General features: G+C 42.7%; 1 protein-coding gene across 1 annotated transcript in view; it reads right to left on the minus strand.

Annotated features, from left to right (window-relative positions):
• Positions 1–7,272: 7,272 nt before the first annotated feature.
• The window catches only part of LPAR4 (lysophosphatidic acid receptor 4), a 77,087-nt gene continuing 68,486 nt past the window's right edge, over positions 7,273–15,873 (minus strand). Inside the window, exons 3-4 of the transcript XR_005584908.1 lie at positions 9,953–10,161; positions 7,273–7,946 (exon numbers count right to left, since the gene is read on the minus strand). The gene's annotated coding sequence lies outside the window, so the exon portion shown is untranslated. The remainder of the gene's footprint in view (positions 7,947–9,952; positions 10,162–15,873) is intronic.

Raw genomic sequence — 15,873 nt, forward strand, 5'->3', positions numbered from 1 at the left:
CTGAACAAGAAGCAGGACTGAGTGGACTTGTAGGCGCAAAAGTTTTACATTGTTTTGTTTTGAATGCAGTTATATAACAAAAAAATCTACATTTGTAAGTTGTAGTTTCACGATAAAGAGATTGCACTACAGTACTTGTATGAGGTGAACTGAAAAATACTATTTCTTATAATTTTTACAGTGAAATATTTGTAATAAAAAATAGAAAGTGAGCAGTGTGCACTTTGTATTCTGTGTTGTAATTGAAATCAATATATTTGAAAATGTAGAAATACATCCAAAAATATTTAATACATTTCCATTTGTATTCTATTGTTTAACAGTGCGATTAAAACTGTGATTAATTGTGATTAATTTTTAAAATCATTATTATTTTTGAGTTAATCATGTGAGTTAACTGCGATTAATTGGCAGCCCTAATAAAAATAGCTGTTGTTTAATAAATTTATCTCAGATATTAATATTATCTGCTTCTGCCGGAGTATAAAAGAACAAACAGCAGTATGGCCTTCATCCAATGCCCACTGAAGTTAACGGATGGACTCCCATTCACTTCAATAGGCATTGGATCAAGCCTTGTTTCTGAATGTTTTAAAGTACTTTGTATACATGCATCTTGGTCCATTTTCCTGCCAGGATGTCAAAAATCACCTACTTCCGGCCCATTTAAATGCAGCTGATTCAGTGTGGTTTTATTCCTTTTGGGGGGTTTTATGCCACACTTTTTACACAGTGTGTTCCACCTACTTTCTCAATAAATATTCTGGCAGAAGCTGAGCAGTTTACCCCGAAGACCGGGTTCCTTTTTATGGGTTTTTGCAAGTTCAACATAGTGTTAGTTTCTGTGGCTATGACAGGGTTTACTACACATCCGTCAATATGGACACCACTTATCTGGCCCCATCATCACAATATTTGGCTCCTGTGAAGTGCCTGGGCAGCAAAGCCAGGATTCACTAGATAGAGCAAGGCAAACTCTCCATTTGCCCAGTCAGGTGTGCAGGTGTGGGGACCTGCAAAGAGACTAGGAAGCAGATACAGCTGAGGCTCATTACCCTAGTGAGCCCAGCTGCCATGTATAAATCATGGTGGGAGAAGGAAGGGCCAGCCTGGAGGAGGTACTGAGTGAGGTTAGAACCCTAGAAGGCCCTGATAGAACTTTAGGGTGTGGTAGGGGTAGCTCCTGCTCCCTCTCTGCCTGGGCAAGGGATACTAATGCCAATGTGGAGGAAGAGTGCAGCCTGTGGCCATTATGCTTCTGTGCATACTAGTAAGTGCATTGTAAAAGGGCTTTGGAGCTGTGCTCTGGCTCTGCTTCAGCTCCAGGCAAAAATCTAAAGCTCTGCTGCTCTGTGCAGCAGCTCCAGGGTCTGCTCCAAAGCTCTGCTAAATGAGCTCAGTTATAAGATACCTGACTGTAACACTTCCATGTTAAATCTTTGGTGGAAAACAGGCTGAGATGATCAGGGGTTTTGTCCTAGGAATGAATGAATGGATGGATGTGAGGTGGAGTTGTTGTTTTTTTTTTTAACTCTGTCTCTAAAGGCTAGAGACATGTGATGATCAGAAATGGCTCGACGTACTTGCAAAACACTGTCCATGGCAATGGTACGTGCCATTTCTCTCACTGAACTTGTTAATTGAGTTTTCTTACTCTTCCTCCTGCCATTCCTAAAACCGACCACAAGAGGACAGTGCTCACGTTAACTACAAGCTAACTATAATCCTTCATGTGAAACTCACTGCATGTAAATCAAGTCCCTTTCTCAATGTTAAGACACGAAATATACACCAAAAAGACCTTATCCCCAACAAATGTACTTAATAACCAGCTCCTGTGTCCAAAGATACAATCCTTTCCTAACTTCTTCTCCTCCTATCCCTAGATTCAATCTTAACTCCTAACTTTAATGGACCTTTTTCTGCTATGGTGTCAGCTACTGCTTTGAATTCTGGTGATTTTGCTCAGTCTGGTGCTTCCACTAAATGCCCAGTGCTTTTCAGGAGCCCTTAAAATGCTTAACCTTTCTAGGTCCATGTGACAGTATTAGGGGAAAATTGAGAGTGGATTTAGGGAACGGGAAGGCAGTGAGCTTACAGGAAGCAGATCTTTCAAGGCTATTTTCTGTATGTATGTACAGCACCTAGAACAACGGGATGGGGGTTCTGATCTGTCTGCACTCTAGATGTGATAGCAACGTAAACTTATAATATTGAAATTGGTCAAATTGTGCTCCGCTCTGGAAAGCTGCTATGTATAATGACACCTCCTAGTCAGCAGAGCTCCCTGTGTTTTCAGAATCACTTGGGGATGAAAATAAGTTTGTAACCACTGGTTTTTTGCTCCTGTTAACTCTGCAGCACCAACACCTCTAGGCTCTATGGGAAGGTGAGCTGGATTCTAGTCTAACTTGTGCATTGTTAATAGAATTGTTAAAGTAAATTCTGCTTTGTAGGGCCACATTCTGCTCTCAGTGAATTTTCTGCAATTCTGCAATGAGGGTAGAGTCTGAAGACAAAGGGCTTATCCAGGTGTAGCTGAGGGCAGAATGTAGCCTGTTAAAGCTCTCCTACAAAAGCATAAGCTGGTGTTTGCAGCTTTACATTGATCTCAATGGGAGGCTGCAGCAGAGCAATTCGGCCACGAGGAGGGGCTGCGAGACTGTGAATTGGTTGCACTCCTAGCCTGATGACATGGTTAGGTATGGTGTGTGTCAGCAGAAGCTGGGCTCCTGGGGGCGATGTGTTCTTCCTTCCCTAGTTCCTGGTCACTAGCGTAATAGGTGGTAACCTGTGCAGAATGCTGGACAGAGGAGTAACTTTGCAGCACGTGGATTGTTCTGATTTGGCCAGTCTCCTCCTATTTTACCTTAAGTGTTTTCTCTCCTCCTCCTATTCCACACTGTCTCCTTCTGTTTCTCCATTGTCTTTTTGCCCACTAGCTAGTTGTCTTTCTCCCTACTTCTCCTCCTCAGCCATCCCCTCCTTGCTCTTATTTCCCTTCCCTTGGCTTGTCCAACCCAGGCTATCCAGTTCATTCACACACACTCACACTTCCCTCATCTCCACCCGTCCCCATGGGAGGAGAAGTATTTGCTCCCTCCTGTTGCTCAGGTTTGGAAAGTGGTCAGGTGGGTGTGAGGCAGTCAGTGCTCACCTCCCCCTGACTCCCTATTCCCCAGTTGTGCAGCACTGTGGGGCATGGGAACCAGTGAGAAGAACATGAAGGGGGAGGTAAAAGAAAGACCTGGCTGCCTGCTCACCTGCCTCCTAGCTGCTCAGAGGGGGAACGGCATGGGAAACCTTGTTCTTTCCATGAGGCTACACTGTTGCATGACACTTGGCTGATATTACCATCCCCTCATCCTTCAAATGTGCACATACCGGGCATCCACAGAAATAAATCAGATGCATCATCACCTGCATAGGTAGATCTTGGTATGTTATCCTTAATGTGGCAGAGACCATTTCCACTTGCATTGTGCACCATCAAGCGTTGTATGCAGCTTTTGCAAATAATAATGCAAGGTTTCCAGACCCCACTTCAGATTTTTCTTCACTAGGTAAAAGACTGAGTTTGGGTTAGATTTAGCTAACATGTACTAGCTAATCCAGACCTAAACTCAGCCATTTTCCCTAGTGTACAGCAGGGTAATGCATATAGCTCAATTTTTTAGCAGGGCAAGTTGTAGGTTGGAGAGCAATGAGTCAAGCACAGGGATTCCAGATGTTTGTGTTGTGGCAGTACCCAGCTGAATTTTCTGAGGATGGAACACAGGGGCAGAGCAGAGGCAATGACACTTTTGGCCTTTAAGGAAAGTCTTGAGCACGCACACGTGCGCACACACACACACACACACCCAAGAGTGGATGAATGGCACTGATTATATTCATGGAATGTGAAGGATCTGTCAAGTCCATGTCATGTTCAGTCCTGATGAGTGTGTTGATTCTCAGGATCCACTTGTAGATGACGAGGAGCGTGTTTGGATGACCCTTGAACCTGACCACCTCTCCTTGCTCCACCTGATGTTTGGAGTGAAATTCCCTTCCACAGATTCCAGCCAGTGTCATCATCCTGCATTGCATGCTCATTCTTGCGCAGAGTCAGACACCTCATGTCATTGAGAGGTAAGAAAAAATGTCCAATTGCCTAATTCTGAAAACTTCAGTCACTTTGCTAAATGTTGTGATTTTTTGTTCTTAAAGTGTAAAAGAGAGGATTTTTTTCTTGTGTTATAGTGGGAGATTTAGGGCTGGTCTATATGGGGCCACTCAGGAAAGTTTATCTGAATTAACCAAAGGTGTGAATTTAAAGTGAATTAGTTAAACCGTGTTCTACCTCTGTATAGACATTCTTATGAAGAATTAAAGTGGCCTTCATTTTGTTTATCCTTAATTCAGATTATTTTTTCTAAGTGGCCCCCTTTAGATAAGCTCTCAGACAGATGGGCAGGAGAACTCTGAATTCTTGTTTGTTTCAGTGTTAAACACAACACCCCAGAGGCATTAAAGGAAACTGAGAAAGGCAAGCAGCAGTCAATGGCAGGTCTGTGTGCAGAGTGGGCCCTGTTGTTTATACTGGTCCGCATCTGTTCTAATTCTGTTACAATGAGCACCACAAGAAATCGTGAAAGCCAGAGTGATATTTCTCACCTCATTCCCCCCCACACCCAACCTCCGTGAAATGCTAAAATGTGAAATCGGACACATCTCCCCCTCCTCTTCAATATCAACAAGTATTCCCAATATGTCGGCTGGCCCATGCTTTGAACATGCTGATCACAACGGTAAGACAACCAGACTTTCAAAGTGAAAAATAGAATCCATGTGTGCTTATCTCTCGCATCTTTTCCTCTGCCACATAACACCCCTGCCTATTCTTTGCCACCTTGGATTTAGTTCAAAGGCCTGTGTATGTGTGTGAGAAACAAGGTGTTGGCATACAACAGCTCTTTTTGGGGAAGGACACCTGCACAGAGCCACCCTTTCAGCTCAGTCGATGGTTGGTTGTTTCTTCGGGTGGCCATTCTGCAGGAGTTCACAGAACATGGGATGTAACACTGTAATGTGTTTGGGGTGAGTGTCTCTTTCGTAAAACCAACAAGGACAGTGTGAAGGGGCCTGACAAAAGACACATTCCTGGTTGTTAAGGGCTCATTGTGACACTACACAGAACTGACAGAACAATCAGTGCTCCTTGCTTCCAGAAGTTTTGTAATTGTAATGACACATTTCCTTTCGGTTGCTTTGGAAAAGAGGCAATATTTGCCTCCCAAAGGCTTTGATTAGGACTGGTCAAACAAATTCTGTCACAAATCAATTTTCCATTAAATCCCAGTTTTTGACAAAACAATATTTGGCAGAAAGTGTCTGCTTCATGGAAAAATCTGAAAGTTCTTGGGGTTTTGACACACAAATCAGTTGTTGGGTGCCAAGTTTTTTCCGCTTTTGTCATTTTTATGTTGGCTGGGAAAATAATCATTTTCTGACCAGCTCTAGCAGTGGTATAGAAAGTGCTCTTGATTAGGCCATGGGCCTTTGGGAACTCGCTGTTTCCCTTCATCATAACAGCCTGAGCGCGTTGGCCTTCCAGATATGCTCCAAGGCCCACCTTTTCTCCATGGCTCATGAGCAGATGGGAGTTGAGGAGAGCTGGGTCTGGGGATCAGTTTCATAAGAATGGTCATAATGGGTCAAACCAATGATCCATCTAGCTCAGTATCTTGTCTTTTGACAGTGGCTGGTACCAAATGCTTCACAGGGAATGAATGGAACAGGGCAATTTGAGTGATCCATCCCCAGCTGTCATCCAGTCCCAGCTTCTACCAGTCAGAGGTTTAGGGACACCCAAAGCATGGGGCTGTGTCCCTGACCATGAAGTTACCTAATCCTTTTTTAAACCCATTTATACTTTTGGCCTTCACAACATCCCCTGACAAGGAGTTCCACAGGTTGATTGTGCGACATGTGCATTGTGTGAAGAAGTACTTCCTTATGTTTGTTTTAAACCAGCTGCTTATTAATTTCATTGGGTGACCCTGATAGTTGTGTTATGCGAAGGGGTAAATAACAATTCGCTATTTACTTTCTCCACACCATTCATGATTTTATAAACCTCCTATCATATCTGCCCCTGAGTCATCTAAGCTGAACAGTCCCTGTCATTTTAATCCCTTCTCATATGGAAGCTGTTCCATGACTCTAATCCTTTTTGTTGCCCTTTTCTGTACTTTTTCCAATTCTAATATATCTTTTTTGAGATGGGGTGTCCAGAACTGTATGCAGTATTCAAGGTGCGGGTGCACCATGGCTTTCTATAGAGGCAGTCATATTTGTTATCTCTGCATATCTGAGTTGGAAGAATTGACAGGTCTGTTTATTTTAGTGGGTTTTTAAAATTGTCTAGGGTGTTCACAGCAGCGGGTGAGGGCTCATATGTTATATTCTGTATAAATCAAAATAGATAAAATAAATAACAGTACTTCAACACAGAGAGAACATCCAAGTCCTCTCACTGAAGGATTCATTTCCATGACTGTTATCAGTCCTGCCTTTCCCCCTGCAGGTCAGTGTGACTCTAAAAGGGAGCCCAGCCAACAAACCATAGGTGCCGACTCCATGGGTGCTCTGGGGCTGGGATTGGCAGCCAGCTCCCCTCCCCCGCCCAGTGCATCCTACCTGCTGGCAGCCCCGCCAATCAGCTCCTCCCCGCACCTCCCACCTGCTGCAATCAGCTGGTTCGCAGCATGCAGGAGGCGCTGGGGGGAGGAGTGAGGGGACAGTGCCCTCGGGGGAGGGAATGGGGCAGGGGCAGGAAGAGGTGGGGCAGGGCCTTGGGGGAAGGGATGGAGTGGGAGTGTGGCATAGGACAGCTGGGGCCAAGCACCCCCCAGCAAATTGGAAAGTCATCACCTGTGCAACCGACTGTAAGGACCTAAAATAGAGAACACTTATATCAATGTGATCCTGTGTGGTTCTCCATAGCGTACACCAAACAGAAACTAAAGCCAGATCCACACAAAAAATATCTGCAAGGCCTGAAAAAAAATTCAATGAAAAAGTATGTCTCACCTAACAGGAACCACTAGGAATGTTTTCCAAGTGAACTGCAGGTGTGTAAATGAATCTGCTGAGGGCAGGCACCGGATTTGCAGTTGCTATAATAAAGGGTTTCCTCCACAGGAAAATCTTTTTTTTTTTTAATAGAACAGATTTTGAAATAAACCCATTTTGTTTTCATGTAGCTCTCATCATTTGTCTTGCCTCTTTTTGAAAGTTTTCATCAAAAATATTTGTTTTTAAACAATGGTCTCTCCATGAAGTCTGTCTGTCTGGTGCAGTCTCGATGTGAGTTCATAATGATGAATTTCCATGGTAACCCATTATAATACCATAAACACTGGATTATGATTTGATGAAAGCTAAAGCAAGAGAAGTGGACTTGGTTTTTATTCAAATACCCTCCTTCATTAGCGTCACTTGTATACAAACACATTCCTTCTGGAGCACCATGGAATGGAATATAATATACATGGTTTGTAAGTGACTTGGAATGCAATAGGATCAAATGTGGATCTATTTTCCCTCTCCATGCTGCAACTGCAGCTTGATCTAGCAGATGCAGATTAACATAGAGATTACTTCTGTATCCACCCACCTCCCATTTGTTGTAATTTATCCTTCACTGCCTCAGTTAGAACAATGTTTTCCAGATGTAGATGTGGCTTTCTTCCTTCCTTTCCTTTAATGCTCCCAGTGCACAAAATATAATGACTCAGACACCAGGGCTATCCACCAACGCAGGAGTCCTTTCCCTTAGAAGCTAAGCGAGCCGTGGCTGCCTTTGTGATCTTGATTTGAGGTCACTCATTTTTGGTCTATCACTTTTTGAGGTCTGGATTCTCTATGTGAAGTGTTGGGCTGCAGAAGGGCTTTAGTGATTCCTAGATCATCAAACAAGAAGGGTTCACTGGGATCAAATACTCTGACCTCCTGCATAACACAGGCCATTAGACTTCCCTGCCTCGTTCCTGTTTGAACTAGAGCATATCCTTTAGAAAAACATCCATGCTGCATTTTAAAATTACCCTGAGGGAGAATCCACCACAACACTTGGTAAATGGTTCTAATGGTTAATTGCCCTCACTTAAAAATTTGCATCTTATTTCCAGTCTGAATTTGTCTGGTTTCAGCTTCCAGCTTTTAGATCTTGTTATTCCTTTGTCTGCTGGACTGAAGAGCCCACCGTCTAATTTTTGTTCACCTTGTAGGTAGCTATACATTGTGATCATATCCCCTCTTACCCTTTTCTTTGTTAAGCTAAATAGATTGAGCTCCTTGCATCTCTCACTATAAGGCTATCCTTTCCCATCCTTCAATCATTCTCGTGGCTCTTCTCTGAACCCTCTGTAATTTAACAAAGCTCTTCTTGAATTGTGGACACTAGAACTGAACAGAGTATTCTAGTAGCAGCCACACCAGTGATAAATATAGAGGTAGTATAACCTCCTGACTCCTATGGGAGAGTCCCCTGCTTATATATACCCAAGCATATGTTTTCTAGAGATTGCTATGGGGATCATTCTTTAGTACCATTTCAGAGGTGGTTCCGGCCTATGTGAGAGTCAACGCACCACCCCTCCCCCAGGCAATATCTGAAACTGGATTTTCCATTTGGCTTTGTCACAGGGTGGTTGGCCCCTGTAAATGAAGCAGGTTCAGCTTCCCTGTGCCAAGACAGGGGCTCTGAGTTTGGTCAATTAAAAGGGCAGGGCAGCACCTAGGGCTATAAAGAATCAGGGAAAATCTGAGTGGGGAGGAGAGAGATCCAGTGAAGCAGAGCTGCATGCGTGAGTGACAGCCAGGAAAAGGGGAAATGCCATAGCCAAGAGATTGTATGTGGTTCCTGGGAAAAGGCTGAAGGCAGGGGAGCATTGAGAGGGGCTTGCTGTTGATGTCCCCGGGCCAGAGAGGATCTGAAGGCCAGAGAGCAGCAGCAGGAGTGGCCTGCTGAATTCTGAGCTGGAGCCAAGGGCTGAAGGCAGGGGAGCAGTGGATGGATTTATCTGCTGGTATTGCCAGGGCTGGAAACCTAAACCCAGGGGAACAAGAGGGCCGTGGGGAGAGAGGGATGGGTTCCCACTGAAAAGAGTGGGGTTGCACTCCAGCTTGAAGGGCTGGGGTGACTCCCTTGGCAGAAGGACAGCGGAGGATTGATAGAGCCACATGTGGCAGAAGGCAGTGTTGTATGTTGGCATCATTTCATGGGATATATACACTAGGGTGATAAATGGACTATGTTGGGGACTTTTTATAGAATACTGGCCCCAATAAAGGATATTCCTGAGGCATGAAAGCTCATGTGAAGTTACTGGTGACTCTGAAACAGGAAACAGAGGCAGGAGTACATGTTGTACTGCTGCCTGTTGCAGAAGGGCATCCCAGATGCCCTATGACAGACCTTGAAATGCCAGTTTAATTAGGCATTTATTCAGCATTAATATACTTGCTACTAGATGTTAAAGCGAGAAGTAATGTTGCAAGAACAAAGTCTTGCCAAGTGGCTGATCTTCATCGTTACAATATTGATTAGAGAGAGAGGATTTGGGAAAATATAGTCCTGAGGCTTTAGGAATATATTGGTCTAAGTGATCTAAAGATAGATCTTAAGTTCTTCTGCACTGTGAAGTGTCAGAGTACACAACTTCCTCTATCACTAATCAGAATTAGAGATGACTTCAAGCTGCAAAATTCAGATCCTGCTTCTCTCTCTCTCTCTCTCCTGGCCCCCCATGTCTGGGGGTTTGGTTCCAGCCCACAATAAAGATAAATTATTAGCAATATTTGAATCTAAATAGCAGGTCTGATTTCAAATGCTTCTGAATATTCAGATCCCACGTGTAGGCTTGTGCACATTTGTAGTCAAAATTGGTTCCACTGAATTCCTAACCTTGGACAGAAGTTCATTGTTAGGTGCCAGAAATCATTTAGTGCAGCTCCAAAACCTTTGTGAGAGGATTGTACTTCAGCCCAGTCAGAATAACTCCAATGATGCAGGCAGCTGCCAGACACTGTCCATTGACTGTCTCCGGCATGTCCATGGATCCAGGTGCAGTGTTTTCATTCAGCCTTCCCCACAGCAACCAGCTCCAGCCTCCTCTCACGTAGGTTTAAAAGAAAAAACAAAACATTTTTACTAACTGCCTTTTACAAAATCTAGCAACTTCATCTCTAGCATCTTAAAACCTACAACAAAAGGAAGTAAACACAAACACTGACCATATCCTCAAACCCTCTACTTCCTTTCTATAGCGGTCAAGTGAGACAAAGCTAGTATGTGTATATGTGTGTGTGTGTGTGTGTGTGTGTATGTATATATATATATATATATATATATATATATATATATATATATATATATATATATATATATCTTGCCCAGGTTCTACCCATTGGTCTCACTCTGCTCCAGCTGCAGCTGTGTATTTAAGGTTATCAGATGAGGGTTTACTGCCTGAGCTGGCGCTATGGAAACTGAGTTGATGTTACAAGGAACCACTTTATAACTGCCAGCATTACCTTCAAGTGAAATATCTAGCAGAGTGGGAGCTGTGGGCAAATACCACCAGCAATTGCCATTAAAAAGTCAGATTTTGTCTATGCTCTATAAGACCACACGGTGCTTTCTGAGATGACCAGAGTTTTCTCTATGCTTAAAATAGGAAGCAGCCACTGTTAGCAAATGATGTTTGGAAGTAGGGTTGGTATAATCATCACCAGCCAATTACATTACTTTAATTTACACTGGCTATTAAATAATAATTATACATAAACTATTTGACATTTCTATTCGATTGTAAGCTTCTTTGGGTAGGCACCATTTTTATTGTGTTTGTGCGGTGCCCACCACAGGGAGTCCTGATCTCTGACTGGGGTTCAGAGGTGCTATCACGATACAAATATGATAATAATACACTAGTGCCCAAAGGCTCCTGTCAGGATTGGGGATGTGCTGGGCTCTCTGCAAACACAGGCAGAAAAACAGTACCTAATTTGAGCATTTATGTAGACAGGATGAGGCCTTCTGGTGTTGAAGGATAATTCTAACTGAACTTTTTTCAGAGTAGCAGCCGTGTTAATCTGTATCAGCAAAAAGAACAGAAGTACTTGTGGCACCTTAGAGACTAGCACATTTATTTGAGCATAAGGTTTCGTGGGCTAAAACCCACTTCATCGGATGCATGCAGTGGAAAATACAGTAGGAAGATATATATATACATACACACACACACAGAGGACATGAAAAAATGGGTGTTGCCATACTAACTATAATGAGTAATCAATTAAGGTGGGCTATTATCAGCAGGAGAAAAAGAACGAGGAGTACTTGTGGCACCTGAGAGACTATAAAGAACAAGAATTTGTTAGTCTCTAAGATGCCACAAGTACTCCTCGTTCTAACTGAACTGTTAACAATAGAAATTGATTTCTTTACATTAGTATTAACCTATTTTGCATGTTTGTATACATTGGCTTACAGCCTCTTGCTTTTATTGCATTAAAAAGGAGACTTGTGGTAATATAACCCCCTTATCCCACAATCATGCTGGCATACATATTTTCCTTTATTGTATCCCTGGTTGCTGTTTCATTACCACAACACACTATCCCAGTCCCAGAGCCAGACATGTGGCTTCCTTGAAATCCTTGCCAATTCTAATCTGTAGCTCAAGTGGCTTGGCACCCATTTCTCACAAAGAATTTTGGTATCCTGCACCTCAGTGAAGGTCTCAGCTACTTGTATTTATCTTTGCCCATTTAGGGTCTGTTTGCTGCAGAGCTCTTGGTGATGTTTCTTTATTTAAACTTGATTCTGCCAAGGGCAGGAAAGTGTGACAGACATGCAGAGGAAGAAGGTGTAGTTCATAGCATTACGTTTATTCTGAGGTGACTGCAATGCCAGGAAAAATGTGCACACTATTACTAATTTGTTTTTCTGTCCCATTTGAATTTTTTTTCAAAACAGGAATTCCTTGCTTCCTTAGTTACTAATTAAATCTCTTCACTTACAGCAAACCAACAAGGGCTTTCAATGCCATGGTGCGTGGCCAACTAATTGTAGCTTCTTAGCAGGAAACTTGATAGGGAAATGACTGCTTGGCTGGTTTTATTTTAGGGTGCCTGAGCTTGTTTAACTTGCATACACAAAGAAGCAGATGTCTATTATTGTCATGTGGCTTAACGTACACCTAAGTGTGTAATACTACAGACTCATGGGAATGGATGAGACTGGGGGTTTGATTCCTCCATCTAGTCTGAGATCCTGCATCACAGCACTGGTTTGGAAAATGACTGTCTTCTAACTAGTTCCATTTAAAATTCAAGCTTGTAGTTAAGGTGATCCCATCAAAGGGAAATCTGCATATTTTTTCAGAAGCATGTAAGTCCCTTAGTTGCTCTTGAAAATTTTATCTTATCTGAAATAAAAAATGAAGCTAAAAATGACATTGAATTATATGAAGCACATTCTTTGAGAGTGTGGGCCTGATTCTGACTCTCTGACAGTGGTGTAAATCGGAATAATTCCATTGATTTAGCCTGGTGTAAACCTGGTAGGAGAGAAGAATCAGGCCCATACCTTTTTAGGGGCAATTTGAGTTCTAATGTTGGCACAAACAAACATTTTTTTCAGCATGTAAATGAGTCATATTATAAACCCAGAATCATGAGTTTATAGAAAATGTTATCAGTGACAAATAAAGGTCTGATTATTTTAAACTTCTTTTCTGTTTTTCTCACATTTTGAGAACTTTATTTGGATATGGTCAGGTTGGATAATAAGTGAGATGATCCTTATATCTATGCATGTCAGTGCTAAAGAAAAGCTTATGCCATCTGAGGGTTGGGTGGGGAGGTTCCCTTGCATGCTCTGAAACAGTCCTTAGGGTATGTCTACACTGCAATAAGCCACCGACGGGTGGCCTGTGTCAGCTGACTTCGGCTCTGTAAAACTGCAGTGTCGACATCCAGGCTTGGGCTGGAGTCTGAGCTCTGGAACCCCATGAGGGGGTGTGTCCCAAAGGTTCGGCTCCAGCTGGAGCTGGATGTCTACACTGTAATTGTATATCCCCATAGCCGTACCCCTGTAAGCCTGAGCCAGCTGACACTGGCCAGCTGCAGGTGGTTTATTGCAGTGTAGACATAACCTGAGAATCTGGTGCTTTGCTGAGAGCGGCATTGAAGTGTAGGTTTGATGGAGCAAGTCAGGGCTGACACAACCAGTAAACATTCTTTTACCTAATGACTATGTGTGATGATGTTCGGTTCATTCTAACCTGTAAGTACTTTGAAGGCAGCAAGCTATCTGTGCTCATTAAAGTCACCAAAATGCTTAGGTTATTCATCAGGCTGATAGAACCACATAAGTTCTTTACAAATTCACTTGAAACTATTCTGAAGGGACCAGACCCATTATATTGCTTCCATGGTACCACAGTCCTGAGAGACACTTGTACTTAATGATTCATAATCTTGTTAGGTGAGTGCATGGCTCAGCGTATTAGTCATTATATGCACAGGCATTCACCTGGATTGGATGGATTGTTATCAGTTTGAATCTAGTCCAGATTGGTAGTGACTTGAAATCATTTCTGTCTGGTAGCTGTTTAGATGACTCTGACCCGATTGTCACCAACAGAGATTTATGCCTCAGTCCATGATTAAAATGACTAAATAGTAGCTTAGTTGCATTATTCCTTAGACCTTGCCTAAATGAAAAAAATTGCACTGCTTTAAATCTCACACCTTTAGTTAGCTAACCCACTGCAAACCCCTGGGTGCGCATTATTTTGCTTTAAAGCATTATTTTGGTTTAGCATAAGTTGATCTAGGAATTGGAACTGAACGAAGAAGGTCCACCGAGGAGTTTGCATACAGCTAGCTAAATTGGTTTTTAAAATACTATTTAACTTAAACTGGTACAACTTCTTTATTTAGACACAGTTTTAGATGCTTTACTACTGTGTTAGACTGCATAGTGCTTGGGAGGTTTTCGTGTCAAAAATTCTCTGAAACATATGGATCTATCTAGTTAGTCAGAATGTCCGATCCTGCAATCGTTGTACAGATCAAAATCCATCTGAAGTTAATGGGAGCTTGGCCTGCACAAGGATTATGCAAAGCAAATATAATATTCAGCACTTTTTTTTTGTATCAGCAGATATATCAGGTCACTTGGATGTTCTCTTTGTCTACACTATATACATACTCACCCTGAGATTCTTAGTAAATCAATCTAATCCCCCAGTGTAGACGCAGCTAAGTCCATGGAAGAATTCTTCTGTTGACCGAGCTACTACTCACCCCACAGGGAAGTGGATTATCTACACCAGCAGACAAAACCACTTCCATCGATGTAGGAAGTGCCAACACTACAGTGGCATAGCTGCAGCACTGGAGCTGTGCTGCTGTAGCACCCATAAGTAGACATGCCTGTAGCATGACCACAGGGGTTTGCACTGGTTTAACTAAGACTTTGTCTAAGTTAGAAAAGTTTTGCTGGCATAACTATCTTCAGGCAAGCCCTTCTGGTGTAAATACCACCTATACCAGTATAAAAGTGCTTCTGCTGGGATAGCTTACACCAGTTCCTTGAGAAAGATAAGCTACACTGGCAAAATCACTTCCATGCTTGTATAAATGCATCTACACTAGGGGTTATACCAGTATAAGTAGTAGTAGGCATCCTTCAGTCTCGAGAGACCATGGGTATGCGCCCCTGAGAGGTAAAGAACGTACTCTGTTGGTTTTATGGCAGCCACAAACGTGGTTGAAGAGACCCACTCGAGAGAGACAATCTCTGCCACATCTGTCACATTTAAAGGTAATGTTTCAACCCTTTGCGCTCTGCCTTCTGCGAGCTCTTTTCGCCTCTGCTAAGCTGGACGGCTTCCTCTCGTAACTCCGGAGACCTTTGTTAAGCTCTTGTTTCCAAAGGCTGCAGTCTTGAGTGTGATCTTTTGTCCACATCCGTGCCTATTTCTTTGAGGTCTCACTTGCACACATCAGTATAAGTATGTGTTTTAAAAAGTCACGCCCCCTAACTGACATCACTAGGCTACATTTTAAGTGTAGACCTGTTTTTTAAAACTGATTTTATTTAGGGCTGATCTACACCCATCTTTTGTACACTTAATATGTTGGTTTTGAAGGGGATGTAGTTAAAGTGGTACAACCCGTTAGTGTGGATGAGGTAATGGGGATATAAAGGTGCTTGTACGGGTATCACTTATTTCCATAAGTACACATAGGCACTCTTAGGGGTTTTTTTTGTTTTTTCTTTTAAGTATCTTATTTATTTGTATCCTGGAGTCTGAATTCCTCCTCCAAAGCTATTCCATTTTAGCAGTTAAGATATTGTTCTGCTCGCTCTCTAAAATTGTGCAGTCCTCACCCAGCCCAAACCTCACTGAAATCAATAGGAATTTTGCCTGTGCAAGGACAGCAGTACTGGGCCCTTAATTACTGAGCCCATTCAAACTGAAGCAACCATCCCTCTCTATTGAGTGTGAAGTGCCTAGCACAGTGGGCCCCAATTCCTGATCGAGGTCTCTGATGCAATTGCAATACTGTTGTTTAATTATGATAATATATTGGAATCAGTTTCCTGCCACTGAAATGCAGGTGCCTCTAGGGCACTGATAATACACTAAGAATGAGCTCTTACGGATGTTTCACCCTATCTTAGCTTGAGAAGCTCTGTGTTCTAAGTATGCATGGGCCTGCACACAGGAAGGATGTGGGACAGGGCAGTCTATTTACTTGTTTTTTCCATTTAAAGAACAATGCTTTTTCTCAAGCATTACCAGAAAA

This window comes from Mauremys reevesii, linkage group 9, assembly GCF_016161935.1.
Source record: "Mauremys reevesii isolate NIE-2019 linkage group 9, ASM1616193v1, whole genome shotgun sequence".
NCBI lineage: Eukaryota > Metazoa > Chordata > Testudines > Geoemydidae > Mauremys > Mauremys reevesii.